The sequence below is a fragment of the Theropithecus gelada genome, chromosome 4, assembly GCF_003255815.1.
Source record: "Theropithecus gelada isolate Dixy chromosome 4, Tgel_1.0, whole genome shotgun sequence".
Classification (NCBI taxonomy): Eukaryota; Metazoa; Chordata; class Mammalia; order Primates; family Cercopithecidae; genus Theropithecus; species Theropithecus gelada.
Genome location: NC_037671.1, coordinates 73719253 through 73734186, shown reverse-complemented (window position 1 = coordinate 73734186; position 14934 = coordinate 73719253).

The following is a 14934-nucleotide window of genomic DNA, read 5'->3' as shown; positions in this document are numbered from 1 at the left end:
TCAGGAAGGGGAACATCACACACCGGGGCCTATCATGGGGAGGGGGGAGGGGGGAGGGACTGCAGTGGGAGTTATACCTGATGTAAATGACGAGTTGATGGGTGCAGCAGACCAACATGGCACAAGTATACATATGTAAGAAACCTGCACGTTATGCACATGTACCCTACAACTTAAAGTATAATAATAATAAATAAATTAAAAAAAAAAAAAGTGAATCCCATGAACATAGAGAGCAGATTGATAAAATAGAACAATAAAGATGGCAGATCATAGACATATATTGTATCTCAATAAAAACAAAAATAAATCTGTGCTATCAAGAATTTTTATTGGCTGGGCGCAGTGGCTCATGCCTGTAATCCCAGCACTTTGGGAGGCCAAGGTGGGTGGATCATGAGGTCAGGAGATTGAGACCATCCTGACAACATAGGATGGTCTACTAAAAATACAAAAAATTAGCCAGGTGTAGTGGCACGCACCTGTAGTCCCAGCTACTCAGGAGGCTGAGGCAGGAGAATAGCTTGAACCTGGGAGGCGGAGGTTGCAGTGAGCCGAGATCATGCCACTGCACTCCAGCCTGAGCAACAGAACGAGACTCTGTCTCAAAAACAAACAACAAAACATATAATTTTTATTAGATAAATTAACTACAGCATATTTTCTGTATATTCTCATGCTCTGAGTTTGGTTTTCTGGAACCTATTCACTATCCACTTATTGTTTTTAGCAGCTTCTAATGCAAACACTACATAGAGTAATTGCTAAATTTCTTTGGCAGCAGAACTGACATTCAAGTGGATAAAATAAGATTAAAGTACTCAAAATACAAAAACAAAAACTAAGTCTGTCATGTAGAGTTTTCTGTTAGCACCAGGAATTGCAGATGCTCTTGTCACCAAATGGATCTGCCATATATGTTATGGGATTATGAAGTTGAATTTTTAAAGCTCTGACAGCATTCTCTGGTTGTTACCACTCACAATATTTTTAAATTGTTTACTTCATTTTCTAAACACATTAGTTCTGGGTTTCTGCTGCCATAAAAGAAGATAAATGAGAGGCAATTGTAGCAACTGTACATATAGGGAGGATGAAATTTTGCAAATTATTTCAAAAACTTTAGTTGAGGCTGGGCACGATGACTGATGCCTGTAATCCCAGTATTTTGGGAGGCTGAAGTTGGTGGATCACTTGAGGTCAGGAGTTTAAGATCAACCTTGGGCAACATGATGAAATCCCATCTCTATTAAAAAATACAAAAAAATTAGCCAGCTGTGGTGGTGCAGGTCTATAATCCTAGCTACTCCAGAGGCTGAGGCAGGAGAATGGCTTGAACCCAGAGGCAGAGTCTGCATTGAGTCGATATCGTGCCACTGCACTCCAGTCAGGGCCATAAAGTGAGATTTAATTTCAAAAAAAAACAAACAAAAAACAACAAAAAAACCTTAGTTGACAAGTAATATTGAATTATCATCCAATTGTTTCTTTTGACAACACCTTTAATACTGAGTCCCACCGACACTGAAATATATTTTAAAAACAAACACAGATAATTTTATTCCTTTGGTTACAAGTTTAAAGCTACTCAGTTTGGCCAGGTACAGTGGCTCACGCCTGTAAACCCAGCACTTTGGGAGGCCGAAGCAGGCGGATCATGAGGTCAGGAGATCGAGACCATCCTGGCTAACATGGTGAAACCCCATCTCTACTAAAAACACAAAAAATTAGCCAGGCGTGGTGGCATGTACCTGTAGTCCCAGCTACTTGGGAGGCTAAGGCAGGAAAATCATTTGAACCTGAGAGACGGAGGTTGCAGTGAGCCGAGATCGTGCCACTGCACTCCAGCCTGGGTGACAGAGCTAGACTCCATCCCCCCCTCAAAAAAAAGATACTCATTTCATGAAAAGTTTTACATATTAAGTGGAATGGATTATATTTGGAACATTATTTATATTAGATATATGGAAATATGATATATACATATGAATAGAATAAAATAATTGCATGTGTGGATTAAGGTATGTTATTGCCATTCAGCAATCCATCAAGCTTCTCCAATTTTGGTTAAGTCAACACTGTGGGGAACATGATATATTGACTTAAACAACTTCAAGTATTTAGTTCCTACATATTGGTTACCCTTTCCTTTTTTATTTTGGCATAGATCTATTGGGTCTACAAAGATCTGAAGTTTCATCAACACATTTAGTATACAAACTATTATTATAATGTCTTTTCTTCATGAATGGTATGTGAAAATATGTAACCCTATAACTTGAGGTGTGAGAAGTTTCACACCCTAATTTAGATTTTCAGATTTTCTATTGAGACTTAGAGTATGACTTCATCTATTTTTAGAAAAGAATATAGTGGAATTCACATATAATTTATTAAAATATTTTGACCAAAACCAGGTAACCTATCCCTGCATAAACTCATCTGCCTCATTTCCAGGCATCATAGCTCCATCTGGACTAAGAAATCAGAAGCTGTCCCAAGGAGGGTGAACAGATGATCGGTGAGAATGAGACAGGCAATTGGCTAACACTACATCATAATGAAAGATGGGGCATAAACATCTCATCACAAAAGAAAAATGCTATTGAATTATCAAACACAAGCAAATAGGCCCAGCAGATAGAATAGTATAAATATCAATTAGTGGGGGGAGTTATTGGGTTATAAGGTTTTCTTTTAACATGAAGAAACTTGATAGGTAAGCAAGGACTCTGGATTAATATCCTTTGTGAAAAAGAATTCTTATAGGAAAGACAGAAAACTGCAATTGGTCTAAATTCTGAGTTAAAGTTTATACTCTGATTGATTCAGCTTATATAATAAAAATTAAAATAAAATACCCCAGATATGAAATATTTTCCTGAACAGAAGTGGGAAGATAAGAACTTGGTTATTACCCAATTGATAATTTAATGTGTCTAAGAGTTATACATCTATCAATGAAAGATTTATCTACTCATTTAATAACAAAAAAACCTTGATGTGAATGTATAATTATCTGATTTGGGGGATTCTGAGAGTCAGATAAATTAAAGAATTTGTTTAAATGTTACTCAACTTATAAATGCACATGAATAGAATGTTGTTCAATCTCAAATGTTCATCAAATTTTGGTGATACTACAGATAAAAGCAAACAAAATTAATTTACAAAATATACAAAAGAAGTATTATTTAAAATTTCTGTCTCTGAACTTGATTTTAGACTTGATATAAAATTCTCTTATAGTCCTACTCACAGCAGATTAACACAAGTGTCTGACAGTAGGGAAGCATAACCTCAGCTTTAAAGTTACTGAGAATACTTTTAGCAGACTCAATTTTAATTAAGCCCTCAGTAAGTCACATGTTGCTAAGACAACAGGTAGTTCTTAACTATGCCTATTAAGGAGGCTATTAAAATTCCCATGGTATTTCGGGTGACATTTGCTTAAATCATCCGGTACTCGTCATTCAGCCACGTGATGCAGTTGGAATAACAGGTATTTATAAACTTTAAGAACCAATCAATCTATGGACAGATAGAATTTTCTTAATTATCCTTAGTTATCAAGAGTAATTTTGTCATCATAGATGTGGGCATGGGTTAATAGACAATATAAAGAACAAAAATAAATATATTTTTCATGTATATTAAATTTCAAGTTGTTAACTCACTTCTCCCATGCATTTCCAAAAAGTTTTAGAGAGAAATTTGCGAAACAGTACAACCCACCCCCCACACACGTTTTTTTTTAAAAATACAATACATTTAAGAGGAGAAAAACAAATACGCCCAATGTAAAACTCACCATAATTGTTCTGAAAACATACATTCTGATAACAGATCACCAATGCAAAAAAGATGATGTTTTAAATTAATGTAATTTTCATTTTCAGAGAAGAGAAAACAAACTGGCTGTTGAGAAAGACAATTCTTTTCCTAATGACCAAACTTAGCAAAAAATAGGCAGCAGTAGTTTCTTAGTAAATCTAGAATCAAAATTCAAAGGCGTGCTTCCAATATTACCTTGAGAAACTGAGGATTAAAATAAAAATATAAGTCTGTGACCAACACCCTGCAAGGAGTTAATATAACAAGATCCCAGGTATCGATTCGGTGGAGTGGACTTTGAGGTAGACCTTCAATGACTCACTTGATTAAAGAGCATACTTTTTAAAAATTTTTTTCTTTTGTACGATGGAGTCTTGCTCTGTCACCCAGGCTGCAGTGCAGTGGTGCGATCTTGGCTCACTGTAACCTCTGCCTCCTGGGTTCAAATGATTCTCCTGCCTCAGCCTCCCAAGTAACGAAGATTACAGGTGTGCGTGCACCACCACGCTCGGCTAACTTTTGTGTTTTTAGTAGAGATGGCATTTCACCATGTTGGCCAGGCTGGTGTCAAACTCCTGACATCAAGAAATCTGCCTGCCTCGAACTCCCAAAGTGCTGGGATGAGATTCAAAAGTTTACTTATAATTTTAAAAGGAATGTGCACAAAGCATATATTTTAAATCATCTTCTATTCTGTAACTATCTCACATCACTTAAAAGCAACAGTGCATTAACTTTGAGAAATTAGAAGAGTAGGTGATATGATTATTTGGTGTTAGTGAAAACCTAAAAGACTGCCAGTGTTCTCCCCTGGATGAAAAGACCCTCCGCTTCCATAATGAGCTGGAAAGACGATCTCTAGTACCTGCCTCTTAAGCATGTATGTTTCAATATTTGCAGTCATGACTGTTGAGATTTATGATTGTTACGGGTTGAATTGTGTCCTCTTTCCTATGCTGAAGTCATAACTCCCAGTATCTCAATAGTCTTTACCAAGTTAAAAATCAGGTGATGAGAGTGGACTCAATTCAATATGACTAGCATCCTTATAAAAAGGAGGAATTTGGAGCTAGACTCACATATAGAGTGAAGACCACATGAGCATGAAGATGGCTACGCATAATCCAAGCAGAGTGTCTTGGAACAGAGCCCTTGGAAAAAATCTGACCCTTCTAATACCTTAACCTCAGATCACTAACCTCAGAACTATGAGACAATAAATTTGTTAATTAAGCCACAAAGGTTATGGTATTTTGTTATCATAGCCCTAGGAAACTAATACCATGGTGATGACATAACTTCTAGATTTAGAAATTTTGAACATGCATCAGAATAAATCCACAAATTAAAATAAGTGGAAGGAAAAATGTAGCTGCCTTTCTTTCTATTAGTCGTCATGTTTAGTTGCCATTTTCCACTGAATATAACTGTGTAGTGTCAACCAATACGTACCTCTAAGCTGTCAATCAGTCACAAATTGTTGCAGAGCACTTATGAGTTTTTAGAATACATATAAATTCTTTCATTTGCCATTTAAGTGAAAACTGAGTGATTTTACCAAATGACGTTTTTAGATTTAAGTGCTTTGATGATACAGCTATTAACTCTAATAGTAACTAAAGCAAACATGTGTAAGCCAGCATATTATCTTAAACTGTCTAGATTTTTCCCCTCTAACTTCTCTACATTTTATGGTATGTCATCTACTGGGAGACCTGTTTTCTTAGGCAGTAGTAATTCTACTTACAAGGTAGCAGAAGGAAATTCTTTTAATAAAGAAAAATTGTTGGACTAGTGAGATGACGGGTTGTCACGAGAACTTATTGGCCACTAAAGTACCAGCTGGCACACTGTGCCCTATGCCTGCCACACACCTGTACATCCTTCAGATCCCTCAGTCACCCTCTGGACTCCTGCTGTCTACTAATGAGTGATTCCATATGAGGCACTTAAATGGTGCGACTTAAATGACACTGAAATGATTCTGTATTTGACACTTAAATGACACGACTCTTTTCGGAACCTTTTTCATAATTTCAAAAGGAGCTTTTTATAATGTTTCTAGACTAAATTCTGCTTACGAATACCTTGAAATTTAATGACAAATCTGGTCCCTTTCATGTGGCAAAACTTCCACCATTAAAATAAAGTGCAGAGAATAGTACAATAGCAAATCTTATTTTAATTAGTATGGCAATTTCACAAATTGGAATGTAAAGTTGTGTAATGGTGCAGACTTTAAAAGAAATAAACAGCCATGTAAATAGTTGAGATAATCCCACAAAGTTTGTTAGTAAATATTTTCTCTGAAAAATGTGGAAGACACATGTAAATAAAGTTTTAAAAATTCCTGAAGAAAACAGGAGAAGCTATTTACATAATTTCCAGTAATAGAACAAATTCCTGAGGAAAGTATGCTTACTGTTAACATATTTTATTAAACTGTTTTGCATTCAGAGACACAATTTTATAATCTGTGGGGAGTGACTGTTAAGATTACATATTCTCCAGGTGCAAATGATTTTCTGACCTATTTTTAGTGTGTTTTAAAAATATAGATTGCAACCGATAGGGATGCCTTTTCTTTGAAGAACATTTGTTAAATACAGTGTGATTTTTAGATTTACAGAGCTGGCTCTTCTGCCTTGCAATGATATGTCTTGCTTATAAAGTCATGCTTTTATTTTCAAGTGAAACTGAAAGAAAACTAAACCTTTGTGTCTTTGTCTAACTTCAGCTTTTGACTTTCCCAGACTTTCCCCCGAGCATTAAATATAATTGCTAAGGTACATACACATGTGTAATCACAGGATAGTTAGTTAAATGGTTATTGTCCACTATGGACTGAATCGTTTTTCCACAAGTTCATATGTTAAAGCTCTCATCCCTAACACGTCTATATTTAGAGAAAAGGCCTTTGAGGAGGTAATTAAGGTTAAGTAAGGTCATAAAGGTGTTGTCCTAATTAAATAGGACTGCTGTCCTTAAAAGAAGAGCAGGAGACACTAGAGATAGCTCTTTTCTCTGTGCATGCATAGGGGAAAGGCCACATGAGGACACAGCAAGAAGGGGACTCAGCAAGCAAGGCAGGAAGGCATACAAAGAAACCAGCTCTGCTGGCATCTTGATCTTGGACTTCAAGCCTCCAGGGCTGTGAGAGAATACATTCATTTCTGTTGTTTAAGCCACCCAGTCTGTTTTTTATTTCCTGGCAGCCTGAGCAGAGTAATACATTGTCGAAGCTACTCCAGTGTCCATGGCATACTGGCTTTTGTTCCTTGGCTTGTCTTATTATGGTTGCAAAATGGTCATTCAAGCTCAGACATCACCTTTCTCACTGCCTCCTACAGAGGCAGAATGTGGAGTGTCTCCTTATATCTTTCTTTTTCTCAGGAAGGAAACATTTTCCCAGAAGCCCCAGGTATACCTCCTCTCAAGTTCTATTGGCCAAAATTGAGTCATATGCCCATGACCATAATGCAGAGGAATCTGGGAAAGTTAGTTATTGGCATTTCCAGCCTTAAAGTGTGAGGTGAGCTCTGCTAGCCAGTAAGACGGTTTAGGGAATGATTGTTAGATAGACAACCAATATTGTCTGTATGTATATGTGTATAAATACTTTTGTAAATGAAAATATGCTATACAATAATACTTGCTTTCCAACAAACTATGTATTATAAATATTTTTCCTGCCATCAAATACAAACTGCATATTTTAAATACATATATAGATATACATGCCTGTTTCTCCCCCCATCACCCCCAAGAATGGCATACAGCTAGTAAGAAAGTCAGGAATGGAATCAGAACTCATGCTTTTAAAACCAATATAATGCTATTCTTTAAGTAATCTTCCTCTTTTGGATAGTTAGGTTGTTTCCAAGCATTTACTATTATAATATATGCTTCAAGGAGTATCCTTATAATATCTTCTATAAATACGTCTAATTACTTTTTTGAGTTAAATTCCTAAAAATTAAATTGCTAGATTGACAGGTATACATATAACAAGGATTTAATATGTACTTTCATATTACCTTCTAGAAATGTGATATGTATTTACACTTCTACTAGCAGTTTTTGAAAAACATCTGTTTTTCTATATTCTCCTTAAAACTATGCATGATTACTAATTTACTCATTTTATTCTTTAACATTTCATTAGATAATTATCACATGACCTTATTTAAAAAATTCTTAAGTTTCTCCTTAATGATATCAATAGATTTATATATTAGCCATTTGTATTTTTCTTTTGTATATTATATGTTTATTTGCTTAATTCATTTTTTTATTCAGATATTTTTGTCTTTCTTGTTTATTTGTAGGACAGACTTTATGTATGAAGTTGTGTCAATGAAAGTTCTCTTTCTCTTAGCAAGTGTGGAACATACTCTGGGTGGGTGGTTGAGGCTGGTACAGGTTACTGCTCCCCTCCCATCTGTAATATATTAACCTAATTTATTTAACTGATTTTCCCTACTAGACGATAAATCTCTCAAGAGCAACCTTTATGTTTTTCAAGTATCTGGTATTCATCAAGTACTTAATGCATTTTGAAGAAGTAAGAAATAATTTACTTGCTTTCAAAAATTAGTACAATGTCATGTTTTACTTAAATGACATTATAGACAAAACAATATTGTGTTGAGCAGCTCTGAAATTATCCATTTGATAATGGAAACCAGTTATAAATTTTCAATAAACACCCATTTGGTTATTTAAAAATCTCTTCAATATGTGAGGATTGTCCCAAAGCATATATTTAAATAATGTTTTATGTTGTTATGTTTCAAAATCTGCTAATAATAAGAGGTGCTACAATTCCTGACAAGTGTGTCAGGAAGAATCCTGTACACACGGTTTGAAGAGCTATGAGGACACTGATGTTCAGCATTTCCAGACCACAGGTATTCCGTCAACACTTAAAACAGATTTGCCAATGGGAATTTCCCAATTTGTTTTTTCGGAGCATATGTGCTCAGTAACATTTGGTTTTGTTTACCAATTTGTCCTTTTAAATAGATCACTGTGCTAGCTACTGTGAAGAATTATAAAGAAAATCAGACTTCCAGACTTCATATTGAGGATACACTATCACTGAATCTGCTATATTGACTCTAAGGATGTTGTGTCTTGCAAGAAGCCATCAGAGCACAGGTCTCATCATCTCTCCCACACTTCATCTAAAACCCCTCTTATGTTGTGTTTTGTCTAAAACACCATCTATGGAAGCACCTCTGATTCAGAGATCTCTCTGCTTCTCTTGTAAACTCCCATGGAGGATATAGTGTTCGATGTCTCTGGCTCTTCTCGGAAAGTGGTGGTGGGGGGGTATCCAGAGACCTGCACTGGTGACTGTCATCAGTAGCACAGGCATCATCCTGTGGGGTGTGTGTATGTGTGTGTGTGTGTGTGTGTGTTGGGGGCAGGGAAGGGAGCTTCCTGCTCCCGTTCTCCTACTACATGTAATCCTGGCACCACATCTTGGTACTGTAAACACATCTCCAAAAGACAGTTATCACACATTAAAATTTACTGTCACAACTGATTTGTTAAAATGTAACTTTAACTTTCCCAAGAGTGTCAACTTCTGCTCACTGGAAAACACTCAATATCACTACTTCTAAGTAACATTGATTCAAAACAGTTGCTTTCAGGAAATTATGTAGTTTAGTATCCAAAAACAAACAAACAAACAAACACCCCTACCAAGTGGTTTCCCCTATCTAGGGGCTTACAAGGGGAAGTATATGTGACTCCATTGTGTAGGGACCTCAATTACCTCTCTCGGCAATCAAAACCCTCCCCCTTAGTTTCTACTAGTGATGTCAGTCCTTTCAGTCTTGATGATGCTTCTCATCTTTTCCTTGGAATATCCAGATCCCCGCTAAAGGGTTGGAGGATTTAGCAAACAAAAATGTCGGATGCTCTTGGAATTACAAAATGGAGTGTGTTCAGTGCTGTTACTCCAGTGGTCTTCAGGGAGGCAGACAGCTTTCCTCCTCACTTCCCAACATAGAGAGATGAGGCCCATGGGCGACATGGTGTTAGAAACTCCTGGTTTGCTGACTACGAAACACTTCATGTGGGAAGTACATTGAAAGAATACCAGAAGTGACCCACCCACTCATCCAGAAACTAGTAGCTCCCTGTGCACCTGGGCTTCACAGTCCATCAAGTACTGTGGTAGCCACCAAGGAAGTTCAAAAAAAAATGGCCAAAAGATTGCTGAGAAGGAAGTGACAGAGAGGAATTGGAATCAAGAAGATGAAGCAGAAGAGCTGGGAACATTCTCAGTGGCCAATGAGGAAATTTTGAAGAATAGAGTAAAAAAAAAAAAAAAAAAAAAGGCAAAACATAGAAATGTTGGATTTCAATCAGATAGGGGATTGGGCTTTCAAAGATTTCAAAGGACTGGTTGTATATTCTGAAAGGAGAAGCATTTTCTGAATTTGGGAATGGTAGTGGAGTTAGCCTTTACAAGGACTGCCAAATGGAAACAACAAGAACTAGTGCCATTTTCTTCACCAGTCCAAATGCAGCCGGGAAACTAAGGCAATGTTTCATTCTATTCTTGTAATTGAGGAAAAAATTTTCAGATCTACAGTCTAATAGCGACAGTCAGTAGCCTCACACTTCTGTGTTTACCATGCGTAAATCATGCCGTAGTAATCCCTGTACCACACAGGCAGTTAGCTGCTTTAAACTGTTCATGACTGGATAGTTAAACACTTGAATGCAAGCCCACTCTGTGATCTGAAACCTATTTTTAAGAACTCTAATAAATATTTAGCAAATATTGAACAGCAACATGGGAACAACGACCTTAGTAATTCTAAAATGAAGCTAATAAAATATTAGCTGAAACATAGTCTCCTTACCTATTTATTTCAACAAAATTATAGCAAGAATCAACATTTTGGTTGTATCTCAGCAGCAGAACTGAGAACATCTGTGAGGAAGATGGAGGCTGAGTCTGAAAAAACAATGAACCCATCAGTAGGAGCACCAAGTGCCTTGACAAGAAAATTGATTGCTGTGTTTTAGTTAGGCTTGTTTATCTCTGGACTCTTGATTGGATTTTCATTTTCCCCTGGACACTCCAGTTTATTTGGCAAAAATATTACCCAGAGTAATCCAGGCTTTTGTTGTTGTTGTTGTAGTTGGTTTTAACCATTTTCCAATAAAACATTGCAGAGTCAAGGAAAAGATGGCAGTAATGAATGTAAAGATGGAGACAAAGGGAGAGATTCAGGAGCCAACTAGAGTAATAGTTACTGAAGTAAAAGCAGAACTTTTTATTCCAAAAAGTGTAATGCTTTTTTTTTTTTTTACAAGAAAGATAAGTTTAAAGAGAAGGATGTAGGTACCCTTCTCTTAAAATCTGTAACAAATCAGAAGCACAGTTGTTACTGGGGGCAAACACCAATTTAGGCAATGTACTGCTGAATATTCTGATTCTACCTAATATGTTGTGTAATTGAATAGGAAGAACAATGAACTTATTTTCTGTGTTTTAAATCTACCAATTTATGAGAAAGATGTCATGACCTCAGCTAAGATATTAATTTGGTTAAATCTAAGTGATCATGTAGATGAGTAGGACAAAACTTACTAAGGAAAAAGGATGCCTGAAAACAATCAACTGAGCAATCATGGCCAAGTTGCTATTTCCCCGCTACCCCCTTAAACTTAGTCAGCTTTTCTTCTCTTCTACTTTAACATTTTGAGAGTTTACAGCTGTCTTAAAAACTTGTGAGGAAAATTACCATGACCAAGGAAAATTTAAAATGTAATCGACAAGAAAAATATACAGGATACCCAGTTAAATTTGAATTTCAAATAAATAAGAAATAATTAAATATTTGAAACATATTTATGCTAAAAATTGTTCATTCTTTATCTGAAATTCAAATTTAACTGTGTCCTACATTTTGTCTGGCAATTCTATCTGCTATCTTCTATATCACATCACCAAATCACATGCATATTCTCTTGCTTTTGTTAGAAAGGGAAAGAGAAAAGAAAAAAAAAGAGAAGGAAAGAAAAAAGATAGATGAATAGAATAAAGGAATTTAAACTCTAAATTAAATCATAATCTTGAAAGTAACTGTTTTCTGTCTTTTTAAATATGATTATTTTAGATTCAAGGGAGTGCCTGTGTAGGTTTGTTGTATCAGTACATTGCATAATGCTGGAGTTTGGGCTCCTACTGTACCCACCACCCTAATACTGAACATAGTACCCAATGTGTAGCTTTTCAATACTTGATCTCCTTCTACCTTCCCTTGTTTTGGGGTCCCCAGTGTCTATTGTTTCCATCTGTATGTCTGTGTGTATGCATTAGCTCCCACTTATGAGTGAGAACATGCGATATTTCTGTTTCTGCATTAATTCACTCAGGATAATGGCCTCCAGCAGTATACATGTTGCTGTAAAGGACACAATTTTATTCTTTTTTATGGATGAGTAGTACTTCATGGTGTATATGTAGCACATTTTCTTTCTCTAATCCACTGTTGATGGGCACTTAGGTTGATTCTGTGAGAAAGTAACTATTTCAATCAGTGTTATCTAGAATATAACCTGATTAGTCTCAAACTTTAAAAGTCTGTGGGTGGGCATAAGACCTAGAAAACACCTCACCAAAAAACCTACATAGATGTCAAATAAGCATGCAACAAGATGCTACACATCATATGTCATTAGGGAAATGCACATTTAAACAACAAAATGCTACTATACACCTATTAGGATGCCCCAAATCCAGAAAACTGACATCACCAGATACTGGTGAGCATGTGGAACAACAGGAACTCTCATTTATTGCTGGTGAGAATTCAAAATGGCACAGACACTGTGGAAGACAGTTTGGCAGCTTCACACAAAACTAAAGATATTCTTAACATAGGATCCAGAAATCATACTCCTTGGTATTTACCTAAAATGAGTTGAAAATACACCTTCACAAAAACCTGCACATGGATGTTTATAGCAGCTTTATTAATAATTGCTCAAACTTGGAATTAACCAAAATGATCTTCCATAGGCAAATGGATAAATAAACTCCAGTACATCCAGACAATGGGAAATTATCCAGTGCTAAAAAGAAATATGCTATCAAGACATTTTAAGAGTGTGGTACACTTTAAAACTTAAATGCATATTGCTAAGTGAAAGAAGCCAATTGTAAAAGGTTACACACTGTGTAATTCCAACTATATGACATTCTAGAAAAGGCAAAACTATGGAGGCAGTAAAATGATCAGTGGTTGCCAGGGGTTAGACGGGGGATAAAATGGTGAATAGAGAGAGTGTAGATATTTTGGCAGTAAAACTATCATGTATGATACTATAATGGTGGATACATGTAGTCACACATTTGTTAAAATACATAGAATATATAATGCAACCCTAATGTAAATTATAGACTTTGAGTACTTTCTGTTCAATTTTCCTGTCAACCTAAATTGCTCTAATAAATAAAGACTATTTAAAATGAGGGAAAACCTGTGAGAATATATTAGGTCACATTAGCATTTAATACTCAAAATTTTCTGTACCTCAGTGTTGCTTCAAATTCTTTCCAGGTATATCTGTAAGTCCCCAAGATTGTCTCACAGGTGCTCAGGAAATGTGTATTTACATTATTTGACGAAGGCTGCTTATGTGAGGTCCACCATGTCAACAACTCGAGAAACATCCCCACTGCCATCAGGACTGCTGCTGGAGCTTATGGATAGAATGCTGCTTTTCAGGGGAGGGTGTTCTGGGGTCCATCTTTTTTTCTGTCCAGCAAAGTAGAGCATGGTGGTATTCCGTGGTGACTACCTTGAGTGGTCAGGTGGTGAGCTGATCACCCATACCTAAGTAAGGGGGAACTGACCCTCTGTAACTCTGTGTTGCACTTTGCTATATAGAGGCACAAAGCTGCACAGTTCTATGTTTGAGCCCCAGTATCTCAGATGAAAAAATTCTTTCTTTTATGCCTTTTTCTCCTTGGAGCTTCCTAAAGAGATGAGACTGTTGTGGGTATGGGAAGGCTTAAGAGCCATCTCCTTTATTTTCTTCTTTCCTTCACTCATTGGAATTGGAAAGTAAACTAACTGAAATAAAAAATCAAATTTATTGGAGGTGTACAACAACACTATTGGGCAGACAGCTTAAAGGAGATTGGGGAACAGAGTTATATTTAAATGAAATTTTTATATTTCTATGAACTTAAATTGGTATTGAGCTGAACTAGATTGTCATAAATTAAGGTGATAATGATAACCCCCAATGCAACTACTAAGAAAATGACTTAATAATATATAATAAAAATGAGCAAATTAAACCTATAAGTGAAAAAATAGCTATTTAATGAAAAAGAAGGCAGTAATACAGGAAAGAGGGAACTAAATGACATGACACATAGAAAACAAATAGCAAAATGACAGACAAGTCTTTCCTTATCAGTTAATGAATGAAATTTATTAAATTCTTTGACGCAAAGGTAGAGATTGACAGACTTGGAAAAAAATACACATGATCCAATTATATGCTTTATGTAAGAGCCAACATTTTAGATCCAAAGACCAAATAGGCTGAAAAAAAAAGGAATCTATATGCCATGAAATTGGTAAGCAAAAGAGAATTGACTTGGCTATCTTAATATCAGACAAAGTAGTAATACAAAAATGGTTACTAGAAACAAACAAAAGAAAAAAAAAAAAAACACTGTGTAATGATAAAAGGCCATTCCACCAAGAAGATATAACAATTATAAACCTACATGCACCTCACATTAGGGCCCCAAAATACATGACAAAAAGCTGAAATAATTGAAATAAACACATCAATAATAATAGTTGATTACTATTATGCCCCATTAAAAATAAATAGAACAACTACACATTATCAACAAGAGAATAAAATACTTGAACAATGCATAAACCAACCAGACCTAATAGATATCTAGAAACCACTTCACTGAAGAGCAGCAATCTGTACATTCTTACGTGCATATGGAACATTCTGCAGTACAGATAATATGCAAAGCCTGAAAAGAAGCCTCAAAAAAACTTAAAATGATTAAAATCTTAGTGTATTTTCTAC